Below are 17,968 nucleotides of genomic sequence, written 5' to 3'. Positions count from 1 at the left end.
GTGTATCCTAGCATGTGCAGAGTGCCTTTCCTTTCCATTTCGTGGCTGAGTTTCTGCCAGGTGTTGAGGATGTTTAATAATCCTATTTCAATTTTATTTTATTGGGTGCCACGTTAAAAAAACAATTATTAGCAGGGCAATGAATGACTCATAATTTGTTAAAAGCCTTTTCAAAGCTCTACTGCTTAAATTTGAAGCCTTTAAAAAATGATAGGCAAAGCTGCTAAAGGATGAAACAACACAAGTTTCTACAAGGTATCCCACTGTGGAGCTGCAGAAAAATTGTAGTTGGTCAAGGGAGCTGTGGACTCAAAAAGCTTGAAAACCTCTGACAGAATTAATTACATAAGTTACGTTGCTTTGCATTACTCTGCCCCATTCATTCATTTCAGTGCAAAGGAAATGCAATGCAAATTCTGAAGTGTTGTTTGTGGACAAAAAGCAACAATAACAAACATTGAAAGTGCCCCCCCAAAGAACCCTGGGAACTGAAGTTTCTTAAGAGTGTTGGAAATTGTAGCTTTGTGGGGGTAAACTACAACTCCCAATATTCTTTTGGGGTTTAAGGGTATGGTGCAAACATAGAATCATAGAACTGCAGAGCTGGAAGAGACCCTGCAATGCAGGAATCTCAACTAAAGCATCCATGGTGAGAGGGCCATCGAACACGACCAAATAATGATTTCACTTTTTCTACAGAGGGTTTAAAATGAATGGAAGATACCAACAAATATTTCGAACTCTGGAGGTTTTGAAATTGTCGTGGTTATTCTGAACTGTGGTGCTCAAAAATGAGAGCTCTCTTTAAATTGCTATGTCGTTTTATGACCCACTGGCACTGTGGGTTAAACCACAGAGCCTCAGACTTGCTGATCAGAAGGTTGGCGGTTCGAATCCCCACGACGGGGTGAGCTCCCGTTGCTCGGTCCCAGCTCCTGCCAACCTAGCAGTTCGAAAGCACGTCAAAGTGCAAGTAGATAAATAGGTACCGCTCCGGCGGGAAGTTAAATGGTGTTTCCGTGCACTGCTCTGGTTCGCCAGAAGCAGCTTAGTCATGCTGGCCACATGACCCGGAAGCTGTACGCCGGCTCCCTTGGCCAATATAGCGAGATGAGCACCACAAATCCAGAGTCGGCCACGACTGGACCTATTGGTCAGGGGTCGCTTTACCTTTATTCTATGCTGAGCCAAACATGTTGGAAACGTGACAGATTACCTTGGACCATTTCACCTGAACAAACAAAAATGGTAGGATCTCTAAGCAGTGCTGTTTTTCTAGAAAAATAGGTGCTGGAACTCACCATAAACGCCTCCCTCGTTCTCATATAATGTCAATGGCACCCACCGGAGATGTGCCAAAACTGAGTTCTGGTGAGTTGCACCTGAAAAAAGGCCCTCGAACTAAGTCCAATATGTTCTATCACCTGAGAGAGCTCAGCTCCACTTGTCTCAAAGTACAGCGGTACCTCAGGTTAAGTACTTAATTCGTTCTGGATGTCCGTTCTTAACCTTAAACTGTTCTTAACCTGAAGCACCACTTTAGCTAATGGGGCCTCCCGCTGTGCTGCGCCGCCGGATCATGATTTCTGTTCTCATCCTGAAGCAAAGTTCTTAACCTGAAGCAATATTTCTGGGTTAGCGGAGTCTGTAACCTGAAGTGTATGTAACCTGAGGTACCACTGTATTGCCAGAAGCTGCTTGCCGTAGCTTGGCCTTATTTTATTTGGAGCGTCTGGTCGGCTTCGTGTAGACAAAGAGCTCCTGACCAGGGTGTCGTTTGCAGAAACAGCTTGCACTTAAACATTGCAAACGCTGACTCAGTATTGACAATCCAAGCTTCCATACTATGCTTTGGGTGTGGGAAAGGTTTTCAACACCTGGAGTTAACACCTGGAGTTTTCTTCCTCTTCCCATGTGGGCTCCACCCAGCATTCAAGCAAGCGAGCCCAGGTGAGCTGCTTAAAAATTAGAAAACACGGAATGGATATTTATGAGGGATGTGCTCCCATCATCGCTCACCATTCTTCATGCTGGCTGAGGCTGATGAGAGTTGTAGCCCAACAATAACTGGAGTCTCACAGGTTCTTCCTCCTTGATTTAAATGGTTCAAATAGGGAAATGTTGCTCTCCCAGGGTGAGAGGCTGAGGAGAAAGGGAAGACCCCAGGTGAGAGCTGGGAGCGGTGGGAAGGGTTAAGAACTAAGAGAACTCTGTACTCTATGTATAATGGCCAGCAACCATCAAATTTTAAAATCGCCTGACTGACCTTTTAGAAAATTCTAAAAACAAGAAAGAAATCTATCTCTAGGTGTGTCGCCTAAAGTGGAATGCAGAACAGAGTGGGTAACTTTTTACTCTGGCCTGACATATAAAGAGGTGGTCATTTATTGACCTGCTAAACAATTGCTTATCCATCTGATATTTTGGGGGCAGAGTTTGGAGAAGAAGAAGAAGAGTTTGGATTTGATATCCTGCTTTTGAGGAGATTTCACCCCTCCCATATCCAAGAATCTCCTGATGAGTCTGGTGATTTTCTAGAGAGGAGGGGCGGTTTTCTGCTCTCTACTTATTCTGCTCCAGCACCACATCAGTCAGTCAGGCAGTGTGTCGGAGAGAGAGAGACTGAGTGTCAGAGATCGTGTGTATAGATAAGGTTGCTGCTAAGAGCAGCTGCAGGTACTCAGTGCGGTTCAGCATTCTTTATGCTTAGACCTCATTTAGCTCTGTATATAGTTGTGTATTATAGTTGTAGATAGAATAAAGAAGATATTCTACAGAGCTGCTCTCCGAGTCATTTATGCTCTGCTATACTCTGCTGTGCGACGACTGTCTTCTTGTGGAAGTGAATCCGGTGCTCACAACTCTAAGCTGTGAGTCCACAGCACTTTGACCTGTTCCTGTGCAGAAGGTGGTCTCTGGAAGTGCTACCCAGCTCGCCTAGCCCAGTTGGGGCTGAAGTGGATGAGTCCAGTTGGTGGCACTGGCTTAAGGGCGATGGTGACAGCTTTATCACTACCCGAAGGAGTCTCAAACCAGCCACCATTCTCCTTTCCCTTCCTCCCTCACAACAAACACTGTGAGTTGAGTGGGGCTGAGAGACTTCAGAGAAGTGTGACTAGCCCACGGTCACCCAGCAGCCGCATGTGGAGGAGCGGGGAAGCGAACCCAGTTCCCCAGATTTACGAGTCTACCGCTCTTAACCACTACACTACACTGGCTCCTCTGGAAACTTGTGACACCTGCACATGGAAACCATCATTTCTGTTTTGCCAGTTGGAGTGAAACTTCACTTAGCCTCACAATGGAAAATGAGAAAAAGCCACAGCCCTCCATTTAGCACAGGCTTCCCATAATAAACTTGCATTTGCTCATTATCGGTGAAATCATTTCACAAGTCAAGGACAAACTAGGAAGGACTCATCCAGCAACGGTTCCTTTCTGCACCTCCTTTAATGAGAAAAATATGTTTTTTTTAAAAAAATCAAATTTACAACATAAGACTTTTGATGCATAGCATTTTTGCCCCTTGGCTCAGCATCTACTGAACTGGGATTCTAGATGACCGTAACAGATTGGAGAACCATACCCAAGGAATGGCTTTGACTGGCTGGCTAAACCAGCTGAGGGTAATCGGTGGGTCTCAAATCCTTGGGTAGTTAGGGACTTACCCTGCATGCAAAGATAGGCTCCAGTGGAATGAGCAGACGAGACCAAGAATGGGTCCACCGGTCAAGAATGCAGTTTCTGCATGTGCTGGGAAGTGCAGTGAGGGGCAGATGAGTCTCACCAACCTGGGAGGGCAGCCCATCTAGGAGAAGGCAAACTCTAAAGTGGGGTAGCTATTGTGGTTCCACCCAGATATTTGGTCTCAAACAGTGTTTGCTGTACCAAGGCAATGAAGAATGATGGTTGGAAGGGACTCTAAGGGTCATCAAGTCTAACCCCCTGCAATGCAGGGATCTCAGCTAAAGCATCCATGACAGAGGGCCCTGCAACCTCTGCTTAGAAAGCTCTAAGGAAGGAGAGTCCACAACCTCCTGAGGGAGACCATTCCACTGTCAAAGTGGTTGATGTGTTGTGTGTTATCCTGTTTTATGTGTGATGCGAAAAATGAAAATTATTTTTTTAAAAAAAGTTTTAAGAAATCATGCTCCAATCGGCTTACAACAAAGAAAGCAAGAATGCATATCAAACTCAAGGAAGGCTGAAAGCTGTGATTTTTGTATTGCAGGGCGTTGGGCTGGATGACCCTTGACGTCCCTTCAAACTCTACGATTCTGTGAGCTCAACAACACTCTGCCTACCTGCAGGGGGATTGAACTCTGAATTAGACCTCAATTGTTTTATTTGATTATCTGTATCTTTGCTGTTACTTTGTACTGTGTCTTTAAACTCGGTCTCCTTGTTATTCGTATCACCTGGGCTTGGCTATAGATATTTTTCAAAAGATGTTGTTAGTAACAGTGACTACATAATCGCAAGAGCACTGCTCCAGAGTATTTTTCATTCTCATGTATATTATATCTATTCAGGAAAAGATGGGGTATGTAATTTTTTTTGTGTTACAGTTTATAATTTCTATGCTATTTGAAGCTGTTGTTATGCATGTGCAGGTCATCGTTTGAATATTTTATTTTCAGTTAATGAAGAAATTACATATATTTCTACTTACGAGTGGTGAATTAATTGGCTGATGAAGAATTCAATGAAACAGTACTTGTTATACGGAAACACTGTTCAGCAGAGTTCAGAGTTGGACATCAGAATTGGACATTTTCTGATTATACAAAGCTTCACAGCTTGCTCTCCGTCGGATAAAGTGATTCATTTAAGGACTTTCAGAGACTTCTGTTTGTTAGTTTTGATGTTTTGAATTGTTCCATGAAGTTTTTCACACTGTAATTGTTTCTGGCCATCGTGTTGCTTGTGAAATTGCTGCCTGCAGTTCCCAGCATAATGCCTCTGACAGTGGTTGTGGACCATACATTCCATCTGTTCCTAAATTCTGAAGGAAATCAACCCTGAGTGCTCACTGGAAGGACAGATCCTGAAGCTGAGGCTCCAGTACTTTGGCCACCTCATGAGAAGAGAAGACTCCCTGGAAAAGACCCTGATGCTCGGAAAGATGGAGGGCACAAGGAGAAGGGGACGACAGAGGACGAGATGGTTGGACAGTGTTCTCGAAGCTACTAGCATGAGTTTGACCAAACAGAGGGAGGCAGTGGAAGACAGGAGTGCCTGGCGTGCTCTTGTCCATGGGGTCACGAAGAGTCGGACACGACTAAACGACTAAGAAGAAGAAGAAGAGTTTGGATTTGATATCCTGCTTTATCACTACCCAAAGGAGTCTCAAAGCGGCTAACATTCTCCTTTCTCTTCCTCCCCCACAACAAACACTCTGTGAGGTGAGCGGGGCTGAGAGACTTCAGAGAAGTGTGACTAGCCCAAGGTCACCCAGCAGCTGCATGTGGAGGAGCGGAGACGCGAACCCAGTTCACCAGATTACGAGTCCACTGCTCTTAACCACTACACCACACTGGCTCTAAACAACAACTGCTTTCTGTGGAAGTGAGTTCCATTGTTCAACGTGCCACATGAATAAGTACTTTCTTTTATCTGACGGGAATATTCCAACATTCAGCTTGATTGAAAGAAGTATGGTTTTGCATAACACACTTAGCGACTGATGACAGACATATCTAAAGAGCTTCAAAGCACCGTAATGACCTGGACCATCTCTCTATCCTTGAATAAAGACATTCATTGAGTAATTGCTCAGGGGAGTGGGGGAAATGCTTAACAAAATAATTAAGAGAAACTAATTAGAACAACATAATTAGAGAAACTATAACCATAACGTAGTATCATTCCCAATGACAGGAAACGGGACGGTTGAATTGCCCGTCCTATTTTTGGCGTTTGATTTCTAATCACCTGTGATCAGATGAATTGGCACCTTCTAGCCTCTGTGTTTTGTTTGCCCCCATGTTAGATTGCTAAAATTGAGCAGTTTCTCTGGAGGAAAAAGTTCAAAAGATTAGGCCAACCTGAGCTGAGATCAAATCTTTTATGGCGGCCAGAAACCCTTCTGCAATTTATTAGAACAATTAACGGATCGTTGCCACGGTTGGTTCCTGACCTCTCCCCCCTCAATGCCATGGTTGCCAAACCAGGGTCCTCTTCCTCTTCCAAAATGGTCTGCCAGTGTCCCATTACCACAGCCCTCCCTCTACTTAATTTTTTTAAAGAAAGCAACCTTTGGATCATCTATAGGAGGGGTACGAGGAGGATAGTTATTATTATTATAGTTGTTATTATTATTTCAGGAATGTTTAATGTTTGACACTTTATTATATTTTTGGAAGCTGCCCAGTGTGGCTGGGGCAACTCAGCCAGATGGGCGGGAGTATAAATAATAAAATCATCATCCTCAGAGCCCTAATTCTCTTCAGTTCCTTGCCTACCTTGGAACAGAAATCAGTTTCTTGTTGCCAGTCTGCCTTCTAATAAATCAGTTAGGAAAAGCTGTCAGACAAAGGGCTCATTCAGAATTCCATGTCTGAGTGTTTTGGGATTTCTTTCCTGAGGAAATCCTGCATTTTTACTGCTGAATCGGAGCAAATGGCAATCTGAGTTGCTGTTTGCTCTGATTCAGATACTGCTGGGATAGAAAACAACAATGTCACTTGGATGTGGAACTTTAAAGCCTAGAAGCACAGCATAAAAGGCAGCCTTGGATGAGCCAAAAGTGTGTCACTTCCCAGTCTGCTAATTAATGGATCAAACTTCAAGCTGGGCAAGTGAAAGAGCAATGAGTTTCTTGTCCAGCCCAAGCCTCTGGAGTAGACAAGATTGGAGAGAGGAGGGCGTGTGTGAGAGTCCTTAACCCCTTATTAGTAAAAGAAACATGAGAGAGGGAGGAAAACATTTCAGGGACTGGGTGAAGAGCAGGCATAGCTTTGGCTCAGTAAACCCTCAGGAAGAACTTGCAGACAGTAAGAGCTGTTTCATAGCAGAGCAGACTCCCGTGAGAGGTGATGGGCTTTCCTTCCTTGGAGGCTTTTAAGCAGAGTATGCATGATTTAGTAGAGATTCCTGCATCGCAGGGGAGTGGACTAGATGATGCTTCAGTTCCTCCCAACACTACAATTCTATGATTTAAAAAACCCACCTTTGCTGTGTGGCTGGAGCATCGCAAATTAGCCCCCATCTGCACTACCCATTTAAAGCAGTGTCATACCCCTTGGAACAGTCAAGGCTTCCCCCGAAGAATCCAAGGAACTGACTTTGTTAAAGGTGCTGAGAGTTGTTAGAGGACCACTGTCAGGGAACTGACATCGGAGCGAGAGGTGAATGGGAGGCTCCCAGATGATGCTGGCGAAGGACCCAGCAGCAGGGGGAGAAACAGCTCAGTAGAGGGGGAAGCCAATCAGCGCAACACCAGGGATAAAGGGGGGCAGACGGGGGAATTGGAGAGAGGGCTCCAGGACTCTTCACTGGACATCAGTGAGGAGAGCCCAGGTCCTCCGCTACCCACGCCTTCCCTGCGCAGGAGACCCCCGGGCAGTGAGAGGAGGAGGAGACTGGGTGTCAAACAACTTTTATGTTGGAAGAGGTTCAAGAAACGCCCACTGACGGATTCTGCCAGTGACTGAGGCAGCCACGATGAGAAGGGGCTGTGCAGTCAGAAAGGTTCAACAAGGCAAATTAGACAAGAAAGGCACCAGTTTACGCACGAGTAACTCATAACCACTACAACCACTATTCTGGTTACCTGAATATCTCCCTTTACAAACCTGCCCCGGTTCTGAGATCCTCTGGTGAGTGCCTTCTCTTGGTACCATCAACATCTGCGCATGTGCGGGTTGCGATTTGGCGCTTCTGTGCATGCACGACCGCCGAAACCCGAAAGTAACCCATTTTGGTACTTCCGGATTTCGGTGGTCCGCAACCCGAAAAAACGCAACCTGAAGCGTCTGTAACCCGAGGTATGACTGTACCCGTCACCGAAAGGACAATAAAACTCTTTACATATCCTTGTCCTCAGGACTACTTACCGGTATCTGGAAATGGGCTTTCAGAACACCTGACTTGCTAAACTGCCTCTGGGGATATTTATTGTTGCCCCCTTGGTCACTGCTTCTGGGTTCATGGGGGGAGGTGGAGCCCAAAGTCACATTTTTTCAAGGGTTAAAATGGGGTTTGAATGAGGAGAGTGGGTTAAAGTATGGATTTTCTATGAATTTATAAAGCTAGGTATTTGGATACATTCAGGCATGATATTTGTAACATTGCAACAACTTTAAAGATGTCCCTCCCCCAATCATTTCCATAACACATAGAAAATTCACAGAAATAGGCATTCTACAAGAGAATTGTGAGTGTATGACTGTTCTCCTGTCTTTATTTTTCCATAACATTACTGTAGTTTGTTTTTGTTCCTTTGTATGCAGTAAGGATGGGGACGCGAGTAGCGCTGTGGGTTAAACCACAGAGCCTAGGACTTGCCGATCAGGTCGGCGATTCGAATCTCCTCGACGGGGTGAGCTCCCGTTGCTCAGTCCCTGCTTCTGCCAACCTAGCAGTTCGAAAGCACGTCAAAGTGCAAGTAGATAAATAGGTACCACTCCGGCGGGAAGGTAAACGGCGTTTCTGTGCGCTGCTCTGGTTCGCCAGAAGCGGCTTAGTCATGCTGGCCACATGACCCAGAATCTGTGCGCCGGCTCCCTCGGCCAGTAAAGCGAGATGAGCGCCGCAACCCCAGAGTCAGCCACGACTGGACCTAATGGTCAGGGGTCCCTTTACCTTTACCTTTATGCTGTAAGGATATTTTTAATACGTTGCGAGCCACCATGAGTCCCAGCTTGTGAGAAAGGCAGTATATAAATATATTAAATAACTAAATATTCTCACCAGTCTACAATTCCCAGACTTTCCCGGGAAGAGGATTTCAGTGTTAAACTGCTCTGAAACTTCTCAGCACCAACAACTCTCAGCACTGTCAAAAAACTACGATTTCCTGATTCTTTGAAGGAAGCCATGACTGTTTGAAGCGGTAGGATACTGTTTTAAATGTATAGTCGAGGTGGGGCCTTATTTGAGAGTCTTTTTAGGTTCATGGTCAAAAGTGGATTTTTGAGTGAATGCTTTGTGTGTCACCCCCCCAATTGTCACTTCTCTTCCCTGCCTCCTCCAGTTCAGATATACAGAAAGATAGAGAGAAAGTGTGCATACCACCACACACACTTTGCTTTTTCCAGGGACCTGGGTAAAGGTTGGGTCCAGTAGAATTAATTTGAACCTTGAAAAGCACACAGAGCTGAAAGAGGAAGTGGGGAAACTGTCGCTCTTCTAACTTCCTCTCTCAGCTCTAAGTACTTTAAAAGAGAGAGGAGAAAAAGGCAAACACCTCTAACCACTTCACAGGGATGGAAGAAAACTTGATTCAGTTTGCATTTGGAAGTGAACAGTTCAGCATTCTTGAAGCAATACGCAAACCGAAATTGAATTGTCCTTCATAATTCACAGTTCTCTGAATTTTGCACTTCAGTTCTCCCACCCAGTAACCTGTACAAAAATGCATGTACAGTGGTACCTCAGGTTACATACGCTTCAGGTTACAGACACTTCAGGTTACAGACTCTGCTAACCCAGAAATAGTGCTTCAGTTTAAGAACTTTGCTTCAGGTTGAGAACAGAAATCGTGCTCCAGCGGCGCGGTGGCAGCAGGAGGCTTCAGGTGGTGCTTCAGGTTAAGAACAGTTTCAGGTTAAGAACGGACCTCCGGAACAAATTAAGTACTTAACCCAAGGTACCACTGTAATTGGTAACATGTGCACCAGAAAAAAATGCACATATTGGTGAAAATAACATACAAAATGCACCATATCAGGGAGATTTCTTGCTAAAATGTGTATATCCGACAAAAATGCATATAAAAATGTGCATATTTGGAGAAGTTTGTGCCAAAACACTTAACTTGCAATTGGGAAAAAATGAGGAACTGACAGATTTGCCTACCCCTAATAATACCTCATGGCCAAAGGGGCAGTGAGTGGGTCAGGGAGGTACTTCGGCTTTTTGGGTGCCAGGGGAAGAAGACTTCATTGTCTCCATTGGCAAAACCTGGAGTAGCAACTAATGTGCTTTACAAGGTGTGGTAAAGAAGCACAGCTGCAATCTTGCATCCTCTTCATTGTGCAAGAGTGATGATCCAACCGCTCACAAGGAACACTTGTCTGTTAACACTTGGCGTGTTGCTTGGAATGGATTAGCAACTGGTTTATAGATTGGCTGCATTAGGAACAGGCACAGGAGGCAGACCTGTCTAAACCTGTGTAGCTGGCTAGCTCATTAAACTCTATTGTTCCAGTAAGAGTTCATTGTCAAAAAGTGGGGCAGCGATTATTAATAACCACAAGCACTCCTGGTAGCCATTACAAAGCAGAGAAATTGGGTTCCCTCCCACTTCCTGGCATCGATGTTCCTGGCACAAGGGAGTGCAGACTTACAAACACTTCATTTTGTACTGTACACAGAAAACGGGGGTCACATCCGCACTGATCATTTAAAGCGCATTCATACCACTTTAACAGTCATGTAATCTTGGGAACTGTAGTTTACTCCTTGCAGAGGTACAGTTCCCAGCACCCTCAATGAACTACAGCTCCCAGGATGCTTTTGGGGGAGGCCATGACTGTTAAGAGTGCTTTAGATATATTATGTAGGTGTGATCTGGACTGAGACGTAGGTTGTCAGCTCTCATGGCTTCAGGGACCACTAAAAGCAAGGAATGCAGGTAAGCCTTTCAGTGCTGGGAAGCATCTCTTAAAGCAGTTGCCTTTCATTTCCTAGAGTCAAAACAGTCCTGGTCTGCCACGGAGCCCCTTAAGCCCCATGTTACTTACCTCCTTTTGACATCATCCTAGTTTCCAGCTGGCAAGCAAACTAACAGCAAGCTAAAGTAAATGTATTCCAAAGAATCTTTGCTCACAGTCTCTCTTGTCTATGAACGGTGTTTGGTGTACCAAGGCAATGAAGAATGATGGTTGGAAGGGACTCTAAGGGTCATCAAGTCTAACCCCCTGCAATGCAGGGATCTCAGCTAAAGCATCCATGACAGGTGGCCATCCAGCCTCTGCTTAGAAAGCTCTAAGGAAGGAGAGTCCACAACCTCCCGATGGAGCCTGTTTCCACTGTCAAACACCTTCTACTATCAGAAAGTTCTTCCTGATGTTTAGGTGGAATAGAAGAAGAAGAGTTTGGATTTGATATCCCGCTTTATCACTACCTGAAGGAGTCTCAAAGCGGCTAACATTCTCCTTTCCCTTTCTCCCCCACAACAAACACTCTGTGAGGTGAGTGGGGCTGAGAGACTTCAGAGAAGTGTGACTAGCCCAAGGTCACCCAGCAGCTGCATGTGGAGGAGCAGGGAAGCAAGCCTGGTTCACCAGATTACAAGTCCACTGCTCTTAACCACTACACCACGCTGGCCCTCCTTTCTTGTAACTTGAATCCATTATTTGGGTCCTACCTTCTAGAGCAGGAAAGAAACAAGCATGCTCCATCTTTCATGTGACAGCTCTTTAGATATGTAAATCTATCTCCTCTCAATCTCCCTTTTTCCCAGTCTACACATATCAAACTCCCTCAAACCTTTTCAGCTTGTCACTATCCTTCTTAAACTGTGCAGAACTAGACACAGTATTCCAGCTGTGATCTGACCAAGGCAAAATAGAGTGGTACTATGACTTGATACCCTCCAACATGTTGAATCCCAAAACTGGGGTATGTGTCTTCCTGGCTGTGCTCCCAAGCGAGTCCCATGACCCACACGAGTTCATGGAGCCCAAAAGAGACACTTCTTTGGAGCTGTGCTCTCACAGTCCCCCGAAAACACTTTTTCTGGGCAAGATCTCAGCACAAAATTGTGTGAGACCACGGTGTCCAAAGTGGCTGCTGTACTCTTGCAGGGGGAAATGAGATGGCTTTTTTTCCCCCTGGAACACTTGCGGGATATGTGACTTTTCTTGATCTGGGCACTATACTTCTATCGATGCAGTCTAGAATATCATTAGCTTTTTTGCTACTGCATCACGCTGTTGACTTATGTTAGTTTTGTGGTCTACTAAGACCATTCAAGTTCAAAAGCCCCACCCCTTTGGAGTTTGCAGTGTAACTGTAATGAGAACCAGAACAAAAGTGATTTAGAAACTGATGAATGGTGGGATCAGTTTTAGGTAACACCAGAAGGGAAAGAAAGCTTAGAAGATCTGACTAGTTTTTATTTTAAATATAATCTGGTGGCAGCACACTTCTAAGTAAAATTTGTGTAATCCAGTCTCTGTGGCTCTTTTTCTGGGCTTAACAAACTGAGCAATGTTGCCTTATGTTAAATAAGAAAAATAGCATCCAACCAAAGATGCAAATAAAAATGGCCATATTACAGGAAAGTGTCAGTTAAAAGCATAGTTGGGGAAGATAACATACAACAGGGCATGTCAGGGGAAATTGCTTGCAGAAATGTGTGCATTAGGCAAGATTGCATATACTGGAAATGTACATTCAAACGCTGATGGATTTTTATGGGGACTTTTTTAAAAAACCTGCAAACTGATGCAGAAGGTATGGTGAGATGGACTGGGGGAAATGTAAGGGTCAAAGTAAGGTACGTAACGTAAAGTAAGGTAAGGTTGCCATTTCCCAGAAGATATTTTCCTGTGTCATCTCCTCTCTTATACAATATAGAATGATAGGAAATAATCATCCTGGATTTCAAAGCATTACAATCACACAATTTTGAAGTGGCTGTTTGAATGAGAAACTTTGGGCAAGGGTCCCCCCACCCCCCAATGTCTGAAAGGTAGAAATACAACTGGGAAAAGAGGAAACTGCAGCAAAGAACAGCAAATCTCTGTGTTCCACACATGCAGCAAATCAGTTTTTTAGTGTAGCAACACCCAGCCTTTGGGACTCCCAGAAGAAGAAGAAGAAGAGTTTGGATTTGATATCCCGCCTTTCACTCCCCTTCAGGAGTCTCAAAGCGGCTAACATTCTCCTTTCCCTTCCTCCCCCACAACAAACACTCTGTGAGGTGAGTGGGACTGAGAGACTTCAGAGAAGTGTGACTGGCCCAAGGTTACCCAGCAGCTGCAGGTGGAGGAGCGGAGACGCGAACCCGGTTCCCCAGATTACGAGACTACCGCTCTTAACCACTACACCACACTGGCTCTCCCAGCCTATAGACACCAGGCGGGTGCCTTCACTGTTTTCACTATTTTCGGTGACTGCTAAAAACAATTTTGTTTAGGCAAGCCTAACCAGGCATGTAGAAGCTACAGTGTGTTCTAATCTGGTTTTAGCTTACAGTGGTACCTCGGGTTAAGTACTTAATTCGTTCTGGAGGTCCGTTCTTAACCTGAAACTGTTCTTAACCCGAAGCACCACTTTAGCTAATGGGGCCTCCTGCTGCTGCCGCACCGCCGGAGCACGATTTCTGTTCTCATCCTGAAGCAAAGTTCTTAAACTGAGGTACTATTTCTGGGTTAGCAGAGTCTGTAACCTGAAGCGTATGTAACCTGAAGCATATGAAACCTGAGGTACCACTGTATTATCAATGTAAGTAAATTTTCTGAACGTTTGAAATACTTGTTTTTAGCCACCCTTTATATTCCCTTTCTAAGGCACTTTGGGGTTTTATTGCAATCAAGAGGTACAGAAATATAGTGAATATATCATTGCATTGAAAGAAACTCCAGAATGGGGTGTGGTTGTGAGAATTTAAAGCAGAAATGGGAAGCCATCCTTTTTCAGGCAGCTTATGCTGCTAGAGGTCACATCATAGGAAAATGAGGCAAGAATGCTATTTTGGAAAGGGCTATTTTTGTACTATTTCAGTTTCAGACCCGCAAAAGAAACAAGAAGCTTGCGCCAGTTCCTCAGGGCAAGAAACTGTTTCTCAGCAACCCCCCCTGCTCCCCCCCCCAGATGTGCTATTGTGTTAACGCTTGCTTGGTGTTCTGAACCGCAGACCCAAAGGATGGCTGGTGGGAGAGGCTGGCTGCCAAAGAAGGATGTCAAAAACATCAGAGTGACCCGTTCTAGTGCTTTATTAAAGAAAGGCGTAAACTTACAACTCAGTGTGCAGAGCCTGCTGAGGATAAACACTGCAGTAGCAAGCAATTGTCATGACTTGTCCACACCCAGGCAAATGTATACGCATTACCCATTCAAAAATCAGCCTTCGTCAGCTTGGCCAGAACTTCCCATCAATCTACCTGGCCCACGAGGGCACAGGTGGCAACCACCCAAGGCTTACAGATAGCACCAATGTCTGCGCCCAGAGCCCAGTATCCCTGGCCCCAGAGATAAGCACAGCATCAAAGCCAGCCAATTAGCAACTGCATATGCATATGTGAGGTCATTCTTGCAACAACTACCAATTAGTTATGGGGTTACCTTGGCTACCCTGACTACCAAGATGGCGTTTGCAGGCCTTCCAGAGCATTTCCCATTTATCTTAATGCTTTAGGTGGAAGTCTATTTCCTGTGGATATGAGCTGAATTTGTAAAGCAAAAGATTTTCCCAGCTTGTTTTGGTGCTGTGTGGCTGACAGCATACAAGACTCCTATAAGCTTTATATACTTAAAGAAGGAGTTGTGAAATTGTGCTGCTGCAGCTCATCAAAAGGGAAAGTGTGCCTTCTAGTAAATAATGTAAGTTAATTGTAGTGACATTTTATCTTTCCTTACCTGGTGACATCCGTAAGTGACAATCAGTCATAAGCAGTAATACTGCCTCTCTTCCAACTGAATGGTGTTTCAGAATGACCCAAGTGGTAGAAGAATATGGTTTAGCAGGACATTTTCCTCTCACTATTCAGTATTCATTGGTACTTTCAGGTCAAAGATCATAACATCCAAGACGGCTCAGGTGATAGCAGTTGCCAGGCACTCACACTCTCACAAATCCCACACATCTCATTGCGTCTTCCTTGCATCAGATATGCTCTTGGACATTTAATGCATATTGAGTACATCATCTTGCGGCAAAATTGAGGTTTATGAAACAGTATGGGAAACAGAGGTGGGGCAATTCATCTCATCTGGGCAACTGTCCGCTTTTTGGAATAAAGCACCAATGACTGCCATAGCAAGTGAGACCATTGTTCCATCTTGTGTCCTGGGAGTATTTCCAGTAGGGTCAGACAGAACCTTGTACAGTGGTACCTTGGGTTACAAACACCTCAGGTTACAAACACTTCGGGTTACAGACTCCACTAACCCGGAAGTAGTACCTCGGGTTAAGAACTTTACCTCAGGATGAGAACAGAAATCGCATGGCGGCAGCACATCAGCTGCTAAAGTGGTACCTCAGGTTAAGAGCAGTTTCAGGTTAAGAATGGACCTCCGGAACAAATTAAGTTCGTAACTAGAGGTACCGCTGTACACGGAAAGTAGGTTATCTACCACTGCCATGACCTTGTTTACTGCTGAGCTACATTTCACCATACCTACCGAGATATTTTTCCTCAGCAAGTGTACAGAGGAAACCCTCAAGTCTCTCCAACCCGGGCATCTTGCACCACAAACTGAGTCATATTATCTACAAGCCCATCTCAGCACGATACTGGAGAGCATGTCATAATCAACCCCAAGAGAAGCCAATGCAGTGTCCTGCCCAGCCATGCTGCCTGGGGATGATGGGAATTGTAGTCCAAAACATCTGGCAAACACTGGATTGGCTACCCCTGATCTGGCCAATCTTTATCCCACGTGGTAGCTTTGACTTTTCTCTTTTTTACTTTCTGGAAAGCGGCGTTCAAACTACTGGCAATAACGTTATTGGTCTTGAAGGGGACCTGAATGTCAGGAGCTACCAGGATCTGCAGGGAGCTGCTCCGTGTGACGATCTGCTGAACTGGACATAGCAGATTTTCAATGAAGTGCCTTCAAAGTCTGGACTGACTCCATCTACCCAGGCTGGCCATGGGATGGTCTTGGGCAGGAAGGAAAATAAAAGGCTTCCTGTTCTATTGAAACCTTGCTTGAGCAACATGGATTCCTGAGCTCTGCTGCGGCCCTTTAGCCGTTGATAGTTTCTGAATCCTAGCTTTCGATTTGCCCTTCAGTCTTGCTTCACTCCTTGGCCCTGACCTCTGGCCCAGCTCAGTTGGCAGCCAACAGCTCAGCACTGACACATCTTTCAAGGTTTTGACCTTCTGAGTCCTGCTTGCTTGGAGCTTGCTAAATGTTGGAATTATTATTATTATTATTATTATTATTATTATTATTATTATTTCCTTTCACTTGTCTCAAGGCATTTGCAATCATATAAGAAAAACAACTAGCAAACTATACCAATAAACACCTAAGTCAGGGACCATATATATGTGTGTGTGTAGATTCCTTCCCCCTCCCCCATTTGTCAAAGCAAAAAGTTCTTCACAGAACATAGAATTGTAAGGGGCCACATAGATCATCTATTTCAACCCCCTGAAATGCAGGAATCTTTCACTCAGCACGGGGCTCAAACCCTGAGATTAATATTCTGAGCTATCCCTCAATTGTTTCCAAAAGGTTCAAATACTGAGCACCTGCTACATCTCAACAGGGATGTTGGATGTTGTTCCACAAGGCTGGGGCAGCAAATATGCTTCTTTTAAGATCACGTCCTGCTACCCTTAGGTGTGGAATGAAGCAAGGGGGGGGGAATGTACCTTTCAAATCCGCCTCTGCAAAAGGTTGATCAAACCGGAAGTGTTTAACACCCCATGGAATTTCCAATAAATGACCCAACTCCCTGCATGAATGCCAGCTTAATAAAGCTTTTCCTGGTTGACCTAAAATGTCTCTGTGGTAAATTTTGTAGTGTCCTCCGCCCAGAACCCTCTATCTTTTAAATTAAAGTAAGATGTGAATTGCTTGGGGCCTACTGATAAACATGTATTTATTTAACGCATTAAAATCCTGCTTAGCTGGGATTCAAGGTGGCTTCCAACATTTAAAAACATCACGGTAAACCGCAAAGTGATAAAAACAAACAACGGTAATTAAAAACAATAGTGAAAATATATCAGAACACACTTTGAACCAGCAATTAAAGTACCATCCATAACTGTCAACTTACAGATTTGAAAATAAGGGACCAGCAGCCTCAAAAATAAGGGATCAGCAGCCAAAATAAGGGATTTTCCAGGCACAGGTATGTTCAACTTCTGAGCCCCTCCGAGCCAAAGGCAGAAAACCCAGCCAGCAGCCAAACGAAGCCTCAAGCGGTGGTTCCCACAGCGCAGCAACCCAGCAAAGGGGATGCAGCAAGGAAAACCACCGTCACCTCTCCGCTGGGAAGCGCTGAGCAAAGGCGAGTCCCCAGGGATGGTAAAGTGTCATGGGCTGGCTGGATGCAGAGAAGTGGTTTGAGACCCCAGCTGGGGAACCCCCAAGGGGAGAAGGCAGGGGAACAGTGGTGGGGTGTCAACGAGCAGTCAGAGGAAGAAGAGGGAGCTGACTGGGAGGAGGAGGTGTCAGAAGCTGAAGAGGTAACAGGGTTTAGTGAGCAGGAGGAGGCTGTGGCAGAGGGCAGTCCATACTCAGAGGCAGGAGAGGAGGCTCAGGCCCAGGAGACAGAGATGAGGCAGGCTGCTCAAGAATCCGTAAGTCTCCCCCTCCTGCTCCAACCAGCTTCCACCCTTCCTGGTCTCTCAGAACACAGAGAGGAGTGAAGAGGACGGAGCAATCATTTAAGTATAAAGTAAATATTACAAAAACCTAATGTCCAACCCCCTGCAATGCAGGAGTATGCCCCTGTCCCATATGTGGATCAAACGCAATGGGGGTTCCAGAAATGGTTCTGTCCAATGCACATCGCTCCTTTTGATCCACTTGCTTGTAACTGCAATAGCACCACCTGCATATGGGTGCAACTAGGTAACAATGCCCCTGATATAACTGTAGAGGGTGGGTCTGT

The sequence above is a fragment of the Podarcis vaucheri genome (genome assembly GCF_965113315.1).
Source record: "Podarcis vaucheri genome assembly, chromosome: 13".
Taxonomy (NCBI): Eukaryota; Metazoa; Chordata; class Lepidosauria; order Squamata; family Lacertidae; genus Podarcis; species Podarcis vaucheri.
Note: the sequence above shows the minus strand (reverse complement) of the source record.